Raw genomic sequence first — 15,587 nt, 5'->3', positions numbered from 1 at the left:
TGTAGAATGGGAACTTGGGTTGGAGAGTTAGAGTCATAGCCTGTAGCTAAAAGCTTAAAAACGGTGAACATTTGTAAGTATGTTTTAGAGAGCTGTTTTTTTTTTTGGCTGCGCCATGCAGCATGCAGAACTTCCCTGACCAGGGAACGAACCTGTGTCTCCTGAACTGGAAGGGCAGTATCTTAACCACTGGACCATCAGGGAAGTCCTGGAGAGTTTTTTTAATTGACGTATAATTGACATACTATATCATATACAATATCATAGTTTCAGGTATACATCATAGTGACTTGATATTTATATACATTTTGAAATGGTCATTATGGTAAGTCTAGTTAACATCTGTCATCATACAAAGTTATCGCAGTATTATTGACTATATTCCCTGTGCTGTACATTACATCCCTGTGACTTATTTATTTTATAACTGGAAATTTGTACTTTTTAATCCCCTTCACCTATTTTGCTCGCCCCCAATTCCACTCCCCTCTGACAACCCTCAGTTTGTTTTCTGTATCTGTTTCTGTTTAATTTTGTTTGTTTTTTAGATTCCACATAAGTGAAATCATACAGTAGTTGTTTTTCTCTGTCTGACTTATTTCATTTAGCATAATATACTCTAGATCCATCTGTGTTGTTGCAAATGACATTTCATTCTTTTCTATGACCGGATAATATTCCATTGTATGCATATACCACATCATTATCCATTCATCTATCGATGGACACTTAAGCTATTTCCATATCTTGGCTTTTGTAAATAATGCTGCAACGATAGGGTTGTATAAATCTTTTCAAATTAGTATTTTAATTTTCTTTGGATAAATACCCAGAATTGCTAGATTGTATGATAGTCCTATTTTTAATTTTGGGGGAACCTCCATATTGTTTTCCATAGTGGCTACACCAGTTTACATTCTCACCAATGGTGCATGAGGATTCCCTTTTCTCCACGTTCTCACCAACACTTGTCTTTGTCTTTTTGATAATCACCACTGTGACAGGCGTGAGGTGTTGTCTTCTTGTGGTTTTGATTTGCATTTCCCTGATGATTAGTGATGTTGAGCATCTTTTTATGTATCTGTTGGCCATCTGAATCTCTTCTTCAGAAAAATGTCTATTCAGGTCCTCTGCTCAATTTTTTTCAGGCTGTTTTTTTTTATATTAATGTTTAAGTTTTTAAAATATACTTTGGATATTAACCTCTTATTGAATAAATGATTTGAAAATATTTTCTATTTAGTAGGTTGCCTTTCATTTTCTTGATGGTTTCCTTTGCTGTGCAATGGCTTTTTAGTTTAATGTAGTCCTATTTATTTATTTTTGCTTTTGTTGCCCTTGCCTGAGGAGACAGGTTCAAAAAATTTCACTAGACTGATATCAAAGAGATTCATGCTTATGTTTTTTTCTAGGAGTTCTATGGTTTAGGGTCTGACATTCAAGTGTTTAATCCATTTTGAATTTATTTTTGTATATGGTATAAGAAAGTGGTCCAGTTTGATTCTTTTGCATATGGCTTTCCACTTTTCCAAACACCATTTATTGAAGAGACTGTCTTTTCTCCATTGTATATCCTGCTTCCATTGTCACAGGTAACTGAACATATATGTGTAGGTTTATTTCTGGGCTTTCAATTCTATTCCATTGATCTATGTGTCTGATTTTGTGCCAAAACCATACTGTTTTGATTACTGTATATAGTTTAAAATGAGGGAGCATGATACCTCCAACTTTGTTCTTCTTTCCCAAGATTGTTTTGGATTTTCAAGCTCTTTTGTGGTTCCATACAAATTTTAAGATTTTTTGTTCTAGTTCTGTGAAAAATGTCATTGGTATTTTGATGAGGATTGCATCAAATCTGTAGATTTCTGTGAGTAGCATGGGCATTTTAACAATATTAATTCTTCTGATCCATGAGCATGGTATATTTTTCCATTTGTTTGTGTCTTCAATTATTTATTTTTCTTTTTTTTAACATCTTTATTGGAGTATAATTGCTTTACAAAGGTGTGTTAGTTTCTGCTTTATAACAAAGTGAATCACTTATACATATACATATGTCTGCATATCTCTTCCCTCTTGCATCTCCCTCCCTCCCACCCTCCCTATCCCACCCCTCTATGTGGTCACAAAGCACCGAGCTGATCTCCCTGTGCTATGCGGCTGCTTCCCACTAGCTATCTATTTTACGTTTGGTAGTGTATATATGTCCGTGCCACTCTGTCACTTTGTCCCAGCTTACCCTTCCTCCTCCCTGTATCCTCAAGTCCATTCTCTAGTACGTCTGGGTATTTATTTCCGTCTTGCCCCTATGTTCTTTATGACCATTTTTTTTTTTTTTTTTTAGATTCCATATATATCTGTTAGCATACGGTATTTGTTTTTCTCTTTCTGACTTACTTCACTCCGAATGACAGTCTCTAGTTCCATCCAACTCACTACAAATAACTCAGTTTCATTCCTTTTTGTGGCTGAGTAGTATTCCATTGTGTATATGTGCCACATCTTCTTTATCCATTCATCTGTCCATGGACACTTAGGTTGCTTCCATGTCCTGGCTGTTGTAAATAGAGCTGCAATGAACATTTTGGTACATGACTCTTTTTGAATTATGGTTTTCTCAGGGTATATGCCCAGTAGTAGGATTGCTGGGTCGTATGGTAGTTCTATTTTTCGTTTTTTAAGGAACCTCCATACTGTTCTCCATAGTAGCTGTATCAATTTACATTCCCACCGACAATGCAAAAGCGTTCCCTTTTCTCCACACCCTCTCCAGCATTTATTGTTTGTAGATTTTTTGATGATGACCATTCTGACTGGTGTGAGATGGTACATCATTGTAGTTTTGATTTGCATTTCTCTAATGATTAATGATGTTGAGCATTCTTTCATGTGTTTGTTGGCAATCTGTATGCCTTCTGTGGAGAAATGTCTATTTAGGTCTTCTGGCCACTTTTGGACTGGGTTGTTTGTTTTTGTGATATTGAGCTGCATGAGCTGCTTGTAAATTTTGGAGATTAATCCTTTGTCAGTTGCTTCATTTGCAAATATTTTCTCCCATTCTGAGGGTTGTCTTTTCATTTTGTTTATGCTTTCCTTGGCTGTGCAAAAGCTTTTAAGTTTCATTAGGTCCCATTTGATTATTTTGTTTTTATTTCCATTTCTCTAGGAGGTGGGTCAAAGAGGATCTTGCTGTGATTTATGTCATAGAGTGTTCTGCCTATGTTTTCCTCTAAGAGTTTGATGGTGTCTGACCTTACATTTAGGTCTTTAATCCATTTTGAATTTATTTTTGTGTATGGTGTTAGGGAGTTTTCTAATTTCATTCTTTTACATGTACCTGTCCAGTTTTCCCAGCACCACTTATTGAAGAGGCTGTCTTTTCTCCACTGTATATTCTTGCCTTCTTTATCAAAGATAAGGTGACCATATGTGTGTGGGTTTATCTCTGGGCTTTCTATCCTGTTCCATTGATCTATATTTCTGTTTTTGTGCCAGTACCAAACTGTCTTGATTACTGTAGCTTTGTAATATTGTCTGAAGTCAGGGAGCCTGATTCCCCCAGCTCCATTTTTCGTTCTCAAGATTGCTTTGGCTATTCGGGGTCTTTTGTGTTTCCATACAAATTGTGAAATTTTTTGTTCTAGTTTTGTGAAAAATGCCATTGGAAGTTTGATAGGGATTGCATTGAATCTGTAGATTGCTTTGGGTAGTAGAGTCATTTTCACAATGTTGATTCTTCCAATCCAAGAACATGGTATATCTCTCCATTTGTTTGTATCATCTTTAATTTCTTTCATCCGTGTCTTATAATTTTCTGCATACAGGTCTTTTGTCTCCTTAGGTAGGTTTATTCCTAGATATTTTATTCTTTTTGTTGCAATGGTAAATGGGAGTGTTCTCTTAATTTCACTTTCAGATTTTTCGTCATTAGTGTATAGAAATGCAAGAGATTTCTGTGCATTAATTTTGTATCCTGCTACTTTACCAAATTCATTGATTACCTCTAGGAGTTTTCTGGTAGCATCTTTAGGATTCTCTATGTATAGTATCACGTCATCTGCAAACAGTGACAGCTTTACTTCTTCTTTTCCGATTTGGATTCCTTTTATTTATTTTTCTTCTCTGATTGCTGTGGCTAACACTTCCAAAACTATGTTGAATAATAGTGGTGAGAGTGGACATCCTTGCCTTGTTCCTGATCTTAGTGGAAATGGTTTCAGTTTTTCACCATTGAGGACAATGTTGGCTGTGGGTTTGTCATATATGGCCTTTATTATGTTGAGAAAAGTTCCCTCTATGCCTACTTTCTGCAGGGCTTTTATCATAAATGGGTGTTGAATTTTGTCGAAAGCTTTCTCTGCATCTATTGAGATGATCATATGGTTTTTCTCCTTCAATTTGTTAATATGGTGTGTCACGTTGATTGATTTGCGTATATTGAAGAATCCTTGCATTCCTGGGATAAACCCCACTTGATGATGGTGTATGATCCTTTTAATGTGCTGTTGGATTCTGTTTGCTAGTATTTTGTTGAGGATTTTTGCATCTATGTTCATCAGTGATATTGGCCTGTAGTTTTCTTTCCTTGTGACATCTTTGTCTGGTTTTGGTATCAGGGTGATGGTGGCCTCGTAGAATGAGTTTGGGAGTGTTCCTCCCTCTGCAATATTTTGGAAGAGTTTGAGAAGTATAGGTGTTAGCTCTTCTCTAAATGTTTGATAGAATTCGCCTGTGAAGCCATCTGGTCCTGGGCTTTTGTTTGTTGGAAAGTTTTTAATCACAGTTTTAATTTCAGTGCTTGTGATTGGTCTGTTCATATTTTCTATTTCTTCCTGGTTCAGTCTTGGCAGGTTGTGCATTTCTAAGAATCTGTCCATTTCTTCCAGGTTGTCCATTTTATTGGCATAGTGTTGCTTGTAGTAATCTCTCATGATCTTTTGTATTTCTGCAGTGTCAGTTGTTACTTCTCCTTTTTCATTTCTAATTCTATTGATTTGAGTCTTCTCCCTTTTTCTCTTAATGAGTCTGGCTAATGGTTTATCAATTTTGTTTATCTTCTCAAAGAACCAGCTTTTAGTTTCATTGATTTTTGCTATTGTTTCCTTCATTTCTTTTTCTTCTGCTAGTTTTAGGGTTTTTTTATTCTTCTTTCTCTAATTGCTTCAGGTGCAAGGTTAGGTTGTTTATTCGAGATGTTTCCTGTTTCTTGAGGTAGGCTTGTATTGCTATAAACTTCCCTCTTAGCACTGCTTTTGCTGCGTCCCATAGGTTTTGGGTCGTCGTGTCTCCATTGTCATTTGTTTCTAGGTATTTTTTGATTTCCCCTTTGATTTCTTCAGTGATCACTTCGTTATTAAGTAGTGTATTGTGTAGCCTCCATGTGTTTGTATTTTTTACAGATCTTTTCCTGTAATTGATATCTAGTCTCATAGCGTTGTGGTCGGAAAAGAGACTTGATACGATTTCAATTTTCTTAAATTTACCAAGGCTTGATTTGTGACCCAAGATATGATCTATCCTGGAGAATGTTCCATGAGCACTTGAGAAAAATGTGTATTCTGTTGTTTTTGGGTGGAATGTCCTATAAATATCTATTAAGTCCATCTTGTTTAATGTATCATTTCAAGCTTGTGTTTCCTTATTTATTTTCATTTTGGATGATCTGTCCATTGGTGAAAGTGGGGTGTTAAAGTCCCCTACTATGATTGTGTTGCTGTCGATTTCCCCTTTTATGGCTGTTAGTATTTGCCTTATGTATTGAGGTGCTCCTATGTTGGGTGCGTAAATATTTACAATTGTTTTATCTTCCTCTTGGATCGATCCCTTGATCATTATATAGTGTCCTTCTTTGTCTCTTGTAATAGTCTTTATTTTAAAGTCTATTTTGTCTGATATGAGAATTGCTGCTCCAGCTTTCTTTTGATTTCCATTTGAAAGGAATATCTTTTTCCATCCCCTCACTTTCAGTCTGTATGTGTCTCTAGGTCTGAAGTGGGTCTCTTGTAGACAGCATATATATGGGTCTTGTTTTTGTATCCATTCAACCAGTCTGTGTGTTTTGGTGGGAGCATTTAATCCATTTACATTCAAGGTAATTATCGATATGTATGTTCCTATTCCCATTTTCTTAAATGTTTTGGGTTTGTTATTGTAGGTCTTTTCCTTCGGTTGTGTTTCCTGCCTAGAGAAGTTCCTTTAGCATTTGTTGTAAAGCTGGTTTGGTGGTGCTGAACTCTCTCAGCTTTTGCTTGTCTGTAAAGGTTTTAATTTCTCCATCAAATCTGAATGAGATCCTTGCTGGGTAGAGTAATCTTGGTTGTAGGTTTTTCTCCTTCATGACTTTAAGTATATCCTGCCACTCCCTTCTGGCTTGCAGAGTTTCTGCTGAAAGATCAGATGTTAACCTTATGGGGATTCCCTTGTGTGTTATTTGTTGTTTTTCCCTTGCTGCTTTTAATATGTTTTCTTTATATTTAATTTTTGACAGTTTGATTAATATGTGTCTTGGCGTGTTTCTCCTTGGATTTATCCTGTATGGGACTCTCTGTGCTTCCAGGACTTGATTAACTATTTCCTTTCCCATATTAGGGAAGTTTTCAACTGTAATCTCTTCAAATATTTTCTCAGTCCCTTTCTTTTTCTCTTCTTCTTCTGGGACCCCTATAATTCTAATGTTGGTGCGTTTAATGTTGTCCCAGAGTTCTCTGAGACTGTCCTCAGTTCTTTTCATTCTTTTTTCTTTATCCTGCTCTGCAGTAGTTATTTCCACCATTTTATCTTCCAGGTCACTTATCCGTTCTTCTGCCTCAGTTATTCTGCTATTGATCCCATCTAGAGTATTTTTAATTTCATTTATTGTGTTTTTCATCGTTGCTTGGTTCCTCTTTAGTTCTTCTACGTCCTTGTTAAATGTTTCTTGCATTTTGTCTATTCTATTTCCAAGATTTTGGATCATCCTTACTATCATTATTCTGAATTCTTTTTCAGGTAGACTGCCTATTTCCTCTTCATTTGATAGGTCTGGTATGTTTTGACCCTGCTCCTTCATCTGCTATGTGTTTTTCTGTCGTCTCATTTTGCTTATCTTACTGTGTTTGTGGTCTCCTTTTCACAGGCTGCAGGTTCGTAGTTCCCGTTGTTTTTGGTGTCTGTCCCCAGTGGCTAAGTTTGGTTCAGTGCGTTATGTAGGCTTCCTGGTGGAGGGGACTAGTGCCTGTGTTCTGGTGGATGAGGTTGGATCTTGTCTTTCTGGTGGGCACGTCCACATCTGGTGGTGTATTTTGGGGTGTCTGTGGCCTTATTATTATTTTAGGCAGCCTCTGTGCTAATGGATGGGGCTGTGTTCCTGTCTTGCTAGTTGTTTGGCATAGGGTGTCCAGCACTGTAGCTTGCTGGTCGTTGAGTGAAGCTGGGTCTTGATGTTGAGATGGAGATGTCTGAGAGATATTCGCTGTTTGGTATTACGTGGAGCTGGGAGGTCTCTTGTGGACCAGTGTCCTGAAGTTGGCTCTCCCACCTCAGAGGCACGGCCCTGATGCCTGGCTGGAGCACCAAGAGCCTTTCATCCACACAGCTCAGAGTAAAAGGGAGAAAAAATAGAAAGAAAGAAAGAGGATATAATATAGTGAAGTAAAATAAAGCTATTATAAAGCAAACCTATACAGACAAAATCTCACCCAGAAGCATATACATATACACTCACAAAAAAAGGAAAAGGGGAAAAATTAATATATCCTGCTCCCAAAATCCACCTCCTGAATTTGGGATGATTCGTTGTCTATTCAGGTATTCCACAGGTGCAGGCACATCAAGTTGTTTGTGGAGTTTTAATCCGCTGCTTCTGAGGCTGCTGGGAGAGATTTCCCTTTCTCTTCTTTGTTCGCACAGCTCCTGGGGTTCAGCTTTGGATTTGGCCCCGCCTCTGCATGTAGGTCGCCTGAGGGTGTCTGTTCCCCGCCCAGACAGAACGGGGTTAAAGGAGCAGCTGCTTCGGGGGCTCTGGCTCACTCAGGCCGGGGGGAGGGAGCGGTACGGAGGAGGTGGGGCGAGCCTGCAGCGGCAGAGGCTGGCGTGACGTTGCACCAGCCTGAGGCGCGCCGTGCATTCTCCCGGGAAAGTTGTCCCCGGATCACGGGACCCTGGCAGTGGCGGGCTGCACCGGCTCCCGGGAGGGGCGGTGTGGAGAGTGACCTGTGCTCGCACACAGGCTTTTTGGTGGCGGCATCAGCAGCCTTAGTGTCTCAAGCCCGTCTCTGGGGTCCTCGCTGATAGCCACGGCTCACACCCGTCTCTGGAGTTTGTTTAGGCGGCGCTCTGAATTCCCTCTCCTTGCGCACCAGGAAACAAAGAGGGAAGAAAAAGTCTCTTGCCTCTTCGGCAGCTGCCGACTTTTTCCCGGACTCCCTCCCGGCTAGCTGTGGTGCACTAACCCCTTCAGGCTGTGTTCATGCTGCCAGCCCCAGTCCTCTCCCTGCGATCCGACCGAAGCCCGAGCCTCAGCTCCCAGCCCCGCCCGCCCCGGCGGCTGAGCAGACAAGCCTCTCGGGCTGGTGAGTGCTGGTTGGCCCCGATCCTCTGTGCGGGAGTCTCTCCGCTTTGCCCTCCGCACCCCTGTGGCTGCGCTCTCCTCCGCGGCTCCGAAGCTTCCCCCCTCTGCTACCCGTAGTCTTTGCCCGCGAAGGGGCTTCCTAGTGCATGGAAACCTTTCCTCCTTCACAGCTCCCTCCCACTGGTGCAGGTCCCGTCCCTATTCTTTTGTCTCTGTTATTTCTTTTTTCTTTTGCCCTACCCAAGTACGTGGGGAGTTTCTTGCCTTTTGGGAGGTCTGACGTTTTCTGCCAGCGTTCAGTGGGTGTTCTGTAGGAGCAGTTCCACGTGTAGATGTATTTCTACTGTATCTGTGGGAAGGAAGGTGATCTCCGTGTCTTACTCTTGCACCATCTTCTCTCTCCCCCTCCTTTTTTTCTTGATAAGTCTGGCTAATGGTATATCAATTTTGTTTATCTTCTGAAAGAACCAGCTTTTAGTTTTATTGATCTTTGCTATTCTTGTCTTCATTTCTTTTTCATTTATTTCTGATCTGATCTTTATGATTTCTTTCCTTCTGCTAACTTTGGTTTTTTTTTGTTCTTCTTCGTCTAATCGCTTTAGGTGTAAGGTTAGGTTGTTTATTTGAGATATTTCTTGTTGCTTAAGGTAGGATTGTATTGCTATAAACTTCCCTGTTAGAACTGCTTTTGCTGCATTCCATAGGTTTTGGGTCACCGTGTTTTCATTGTCATTTGTTTCTAGGTATTTTTTGATTTCCTCTTTGATTTCTTCAGTGATCTCTTGGTTATTAAGTAGTGTTTTGTTTAGCCTCCATGTATTTGTATTTCTTACAGATTTTTTCCTGTAATTGATATCTAGTCTCATAGCGTTTTGGTCTTAAAAGATACTTGATACGATTTCAATTTTCTTAAATTTGCCAAGGCTTGATTTGTGACCCAAGATATGATCTATCCTAGAGAATGTACCATGAGTACTTGAGAAGAATGTGTATTCTGTTGTTTTAGGATGGAATGTCCTATAAATATCAATTAACTCCATCTTGTTTAGTGTGTCATTTAAAGCTTGTGTTTCCTTATTTATTTTCATTTTGGATGATCTGTCCATTGGTGAAAGTGGGATGTTAAAGTCCCCTACTATGATTGTGTTACTGTCAGTTTCCCCTTTTATGGCTGTTAGTTTTTGCCTTATGTATTGAGGTGCTCCTATGTTGGGTGCATAAATACTTACAACTGTTTTATCTTCTTCTTGGATTGATCCCTTTATCGTATGTAGTGTCCTTCTTTGTCTCTTGTAATAGTCTTTGTTTTAATGTCTATTTTGTCTGATATGAGAATTGCTGCTCCAGCTTTCTTTTGATTTCCATTTGCATGGAATATCTTTTTCCATCCCCTCACTTTCAGTCTGTATGTGTCCCTAGGTCTGAAGTTGGTCTCTTATAGACATCATATATACAGGTCCTGTTTTTGTATCCATTCACCCAATCTTTGTCTTTTGGTTGGAGCATTTAATCCATTTACATTTAAGGTAATTATCGATATGTATGTTCCTATTACCATTTCTTAATTGTTTTGGGTTTATTATTGTAGGTCTTTTCCTTCGGTTGTGTTTCCTGCCTAGAGAAGTTCCTTTAGCATTTGTTGTAAAGCTGGTTTGGTGGTGCTGAATTCTCTTAGCTTTTGCTTGTCTGTAAAGGTTTTAATTTCTCATTGAATCTGAGTGAGACCCTTGCTGGGTATAGTAATCTTGGTTGTAGTTTTTTCTCCTTCATCACTTTAAATATGTCCTGCCACTCCCTTCTGGCTTGCAGAGTTCCTGGTGAATGATCAGCTGTTAATCATATGGGGATTCCCTTGTATGTTATTTGTTGTTTTTCCCTTGCTGCTTTTAATATTTGTTTTTTGTATTTAGTTTTTGTTAGTTTGATTTATATGTGTCTTGGCATGTTTCTCCTTGGATTTATCCTGTATGGGACTCTCTGTGCTTCCTGGACTTGATTAACTATTTCCTTTCCCATATTAGGGAAGTTTTCAACTATGATCTCTTCAAATATTTTCTCAGTCCCTTTCTTTTTCTCTTCTTCTTCTGGGACCCCTATAATTCGAATGTTGGTGCGTTTTATGTTGTCCCAGAGGTCTCTGAGATTCTCCTCAGTTCTTTTCATTCTTTTTTATGTATTCTGCTCTTCAGTAGTTATTTCCACTATTTTATCTTCCAGGTCACTTATCCATTCTTCTGCCTCAGTTATTCTGCTATTGATCCCTTCTAGAGAATTTTTAATTTCATTTATTGTGTTGTTTATCACTGTTTGTTTGCTCTTTAGTTTTTCTAGGTCCTTGTTAAACGTTTCTTGTATTTTCTCCATTCTAGTTCTAAGATTTTGGGTCATCTTTACTGTCATTATTCTGAATTCTTTTTCAGGTAGACTGCCTATTTCCTCTTCATTTGTTAGGTCTGGTGGGTTTTTGCCTTGCTCCTTCATCTGCTATGTGTTTCTCTGTCTTCTCATTTTGCTTAACTTACTGTGTTTGGAGTCTCCTTTTTGCAGGCTGCAGGTTCATAGATTCCGTTGTTTTTGCTGTCTGTCCCTAGTGACTCAGTTTGGTTCAGTGGGTTGTGTAGGCTTCCTGGTGGAGGGAACTGGTGCCTGTGTTCTGGTGGATGAGGCTGGATCTTGTCTTTCTGGTGGGCAAGTCCACATCTGGTGGTGCGTTTTGGGGTGTCTGTGGCCTGATTATGATTTTAGGCAGCTTCTGTGCTAATGGATGGGGTTGTGTTCCTGTCTTGCTAGTTGTTTGGCATAGGGTTTCCAGCACTGTAGCTTTCTGGTTGTTGAGTGGAGCTGGATCTTGGCATTGAGATGGAGATCTCTGTGAGATTTTCACCATTTGATATTATATGGAGCTGGGTGGTCTGTTGTGGACCAGTGTCCTGAACTTGGCTCTCCCACCTCAGTAGCACAGCCCTGAGGCCTGGCTGTAGCACCAAGAGCATTTCATCCATACGGCTCAGAATAAAAGGGAGAAAAGAAAGAAGAAGATAAAATAAAATAAAATAAAGTAAAATAAAATAAAATAAAGTTATTAAGAAAAAAGTTTTTGTAAGTAATACAAAAAAACGAAAACGTACAGACACAACACTAGGACAAATGGTAAGAGCAAAGCTATACAGACAAAATCACACACAGAAGCATACACATACACAGTCACAAAGAGAGAAAAAAGGGGAAAAAATATATATCGTTGCTCCCAAAGTCCACCTCCTCAATTTGGGATGATTCGTTGTCTATTCAGATATTTCACAGGTGCAGGGTTCATCAAGTTGATTGTGAAGATTTAATCTGGTGCTCCTGAGGCTGCATGTAGAGATTTCCCTTACTTTTCTTTGTTCGCTCAGCTCCCGGGATTCTGCTTTGGATCTGGACCTGCCTCTGCATGTATGTCGCCTGAGGGCGTTTGTTTTTTGCTCAGACAGGACGGGGTTAAAGGAGCAGCTGATTCGGGGGCTGTGGCTCACTCAGGCTTGGGGCAGGGAGGGGTACGGATGCGGGGCGAGCCTGTGGTGGCAGAGGCCAGCGTGACGTTGCACCAGCCTGTGGTGCGCCTTGCATTCTCCTGGGGAAGTTGTCCCTGGATCACGGGACCCTGGCAGTGGCAGGCTTCCCAGGCTCCTGGGAGGGATAGTGTGGATAGTGACCTGTGCTTGCACACAGGCTTCTTGGTGGCTGCCACAGCAGCCTTAGCATCTCATGTCTGTCTCTGGGGTCTGTGCTGATAGCTGCGGCTCTCCTCCATCTCTGGAACTCCTTTAAGTGGCGCTCTTAGTCCCCTCTCCTCACGCACCAAGGAACAAAGAGGCAAGAAAAAGTCTCTTGTCTCTTCGGCAGCTCCAGACTTTTTCCCGGACTTCCTCCCAGCTAGGTGTGGCGCACTAGCCCCCTTCAGGCTGTGTTCACGCAGCCAACCCCAGTCCTCTCCCTGGGATCTGACCTCCGAAGCCCAAGCCTCAGCTCCCAGCCCCCACCCGCCCTGGTGGGTGAACAGACAAGCCTATCGGGCTGGTGAGTGCTGGTTGGCAGTGATCCTCTGTGCGGGAATCTCTCCAATTTGCCCTCTGCAACCCTGTTGCTGCGGTCTCCTCCGTGGCTCCGAAGCTTCCCCCCTCTGCCACCCGCAGTCTCCGCCCGCGAAGGGGCTTCCTAGTGTGTGGAAACCTTTCCTCCTTCATAGCTCCCTCCCACTGGTGCAGCTCCCATCTCTATTCTTTTGTCTCTGTTTTTCTTTTTTCTTTTGCCCTACCCAGGTACGTGGGGGAGTTTCTTGCCTTTTGGGAGGTCTGAGGTCTTCTGCCAGCGTTCAGTAGGTGTTCTGTAGGAGTTGTTCCACATGTAGATGTATTTCTGATGTACTTGTGAGGAGGAGGGTCATCTTCGCATCTTACTCTTCCACCGTTTTGAAGCTCCTCTGTGTCTTCAATTTCTTTTATCAGTGTATGACAGTTTTCAGAGTACAAGTTTTTCACCTTCTTGGTTAAACTTATCCCTAAGTATTTTATTCTGTTCAAAGCAATTTTAAATGGGATTGTTATTTTAATTTCTCTTTCTGATAGCTCATTATTACTGTATAGAAATACAACTGATTTCTATATATAAATTTGGTTTCCTGAATTTTACTGAATATATTTATTAGATCTAAATTTTTTTGGTGGAGTCTTTATGGTTTTCTATATATAGTATCATGTCATTTGCAAATAGTGGCAGTTTTACTTTTTCCTTTTCAATTTGGATGCCTTTAAATTCTTTTTCTTGTCTGATTGCTGTGGCTAGGACTTCCAATACTATGTTGAACATAAGTGGTGAGAGTGGGCATCCTTGTCTTTTTCCTGATCTTGGAGGAAAAGCTTTCAGCTTTTCACTTTTGAGTATGATGTTAGTTGTAGCTTTTTCATATATGGCCTTTATTATGTTGAGATATATTTCCTCTATACTCACTTTGTTGAGAGTTTTTATCATAATTGGGTGTTGATTTTGTTAAATGCTTTTTCTACATCTATTAAGATGATCACATGGTTTTTATTCTTCATTCTGTTAATGTTGTGTATCACATTGATTGATTTGTGGTTGGTGGACCATCCTTGCATCCCTGGAATAAATCCCACTTGATGTGTATGATCCTTATAATGTATTGTTTTATTTGGTTGTTAATATTTGTTGAGGAGTTTTGCATCTATTATCACCAGAGATATTGGCCTGTAATTTTCTTTTTTTGTGGTGTCTTTGTCTGATTTTAGTATCAGGATAATGCTGACCTTGTAAAATGAGTTTGGAAATATCCCTTCTATTCAATTTTTTTGGAGTAATTTGAAAACTATAGGTATTAAATCTTCTTTAAAGGTTTGGTAGAACTCACCAGTGAATCTGTCTGGTCCTGGATTTTGTTTGTTGGGAATTTTTAAAAATACCAATTCAGTTTCATTACTAGTAATTGGTCTACTTAGATTTTCTATTTCTTCATGATTTGGTGTTAGCAGATGGTATGTTTCTAGGAATTTATCCATTTCTTCTAGGTTGTCCAGTTGGCATATAATTGTTTGTGGCAGTCTCTTATAATCCTTTGTATTTCTGTGTTGTTGATTGTAACTTGTCTTTTGTTTCTGATTTTATTTATTTAGGCCATCTCACTCTCTCTCTCTCTCTCTGTCTCTCTCTCTCTTTTTCATGAGTCTAGCTAAAGTTTTATCAATTTTGTTTATCTTTTCAAAGAACCAGCTCTTTGTATTATTGCTCTTTCCCATTGTCTTCTAAGTCTTTATTTCATTTATCTCTCTTCTGATCTTTATTATTTCTTTCCTTCTATTAATTTTGGGTTTTGTTGTTCTCTTTATAGTTCCTTTCTTGTGTAAAGTTAGATGGTTCATTTGAGATTTTTCTTGTTTCCTGAGGTAAGCTTGTATTGGTATAAACTTCTCTCTTAGAAATGCTTTTGCTGCATCCCATAGATTATGGAAAGTTGCATTTTTATTATGATTTGTTTCAAGGAACTTTTTAATTTCTTCTTTGATATCTTCATTGACTCATTGTTTAGTAGTGTGTTGTTTAGTCTCCACATTTGTGGGTTTTTTTCAGCTTTTATTTTATAATTGATTTCTAATTTTATACTGTTGTGGTTAGAAAAGATGCTTGATATGATTTTAGTCTTCTTAAATTTATTGAGACTTTTTTTTGTGGCCTAACATGTGATTTATCCTGGAGAATGTTCCATGTGCACCTGAAAAGAATGTGTATTCTGCAATTTTTGGATAGACTGTTTGTTTATATTTATCAAGTTCATCTGATCTAATGTGTTGTTTAAGGCCAGTGTTTCTGTATTGATTTTCTGTCTGGATAATTTATCCAGTGTTGTAAGTGAGGTATTAAAATCTCCTACTATTATTGTATTACTGTCGATTTGTCCCTTTATATCTGTTAATATTTGTTTTATATATTTAGGTGTTGCCATGTTGGGTGCATAAATATTGTGTGTATCCTCCTGTTGGATTAACCCCTTTATCATTTTAAAATACCTTTCTTTGTCTTGCTGCAGTCCTTGTTTTAAAGTATATTTTGTCTGATACAATTATTGCTACCTCAGCTTTCTTTTCATTTTCATTTTCAGGGAATATCTTTTTCCATCTCTTCCCTTTTAGCCCATGTATATCTAGAGCTGAGGTGAGTCTCTTGTAGGCTGCATATATAGATGGGTCTTGTTTTTTATCCATTCAGCCATCCTGTGCCTTTTGATTGGAGAATTTAGTTTATTTACATTTAAAGTAATTATTGATGGGTATGCACTTTTTGCTATTTTGTTAATTATTCTCTGGTTGTTTTTGTAATTCTTTTCTTTCCCTTTCTTCTCCTCTTGTTCTCTTTCCTTGTGGTTTGATGATTTTCTTAAGTGTTATGTTTATATTCATTTCTCTTTATTTTTTGTGTATTATAGGCTTTTGGTTCATGGTTTTCATGAGGTTCATATGTAACAATCTCTATATAGAGCAGTCTA

At 39.1% G+C, this 15,587-nt stretch overlaps 1 protein-coding gene across 5 annotated transcripts in view; it reads left to right on the top strand.

The window, feature by feature from the left end:
* The window catches only part of CTNNA3 (catenin alpha 3), a 1,737,547-nt gene that overhangs the window by 416,128 nt on the left and 1,305,832 nt on the right, over positions 1 to 15,587 (top strand). The gene's annotated exons all lie outside the window — the stretch shown is intronic.

This window comes from Balaenoptera borealis (genome assembly GCF_965194805.1).
Source record: "Balaenoptera borealis genome assembly, chromosome: 10".
Lineage (NCBI taxonomy): Eukaryota > Metazoa > Chordata > Mammalia > Artiodactyla > Balaenopteridae > Balaenoptera > Balaenoptera borealis.
This window is presented reverse-complemented; position numbering and strand designations above follow the sequence as displayed.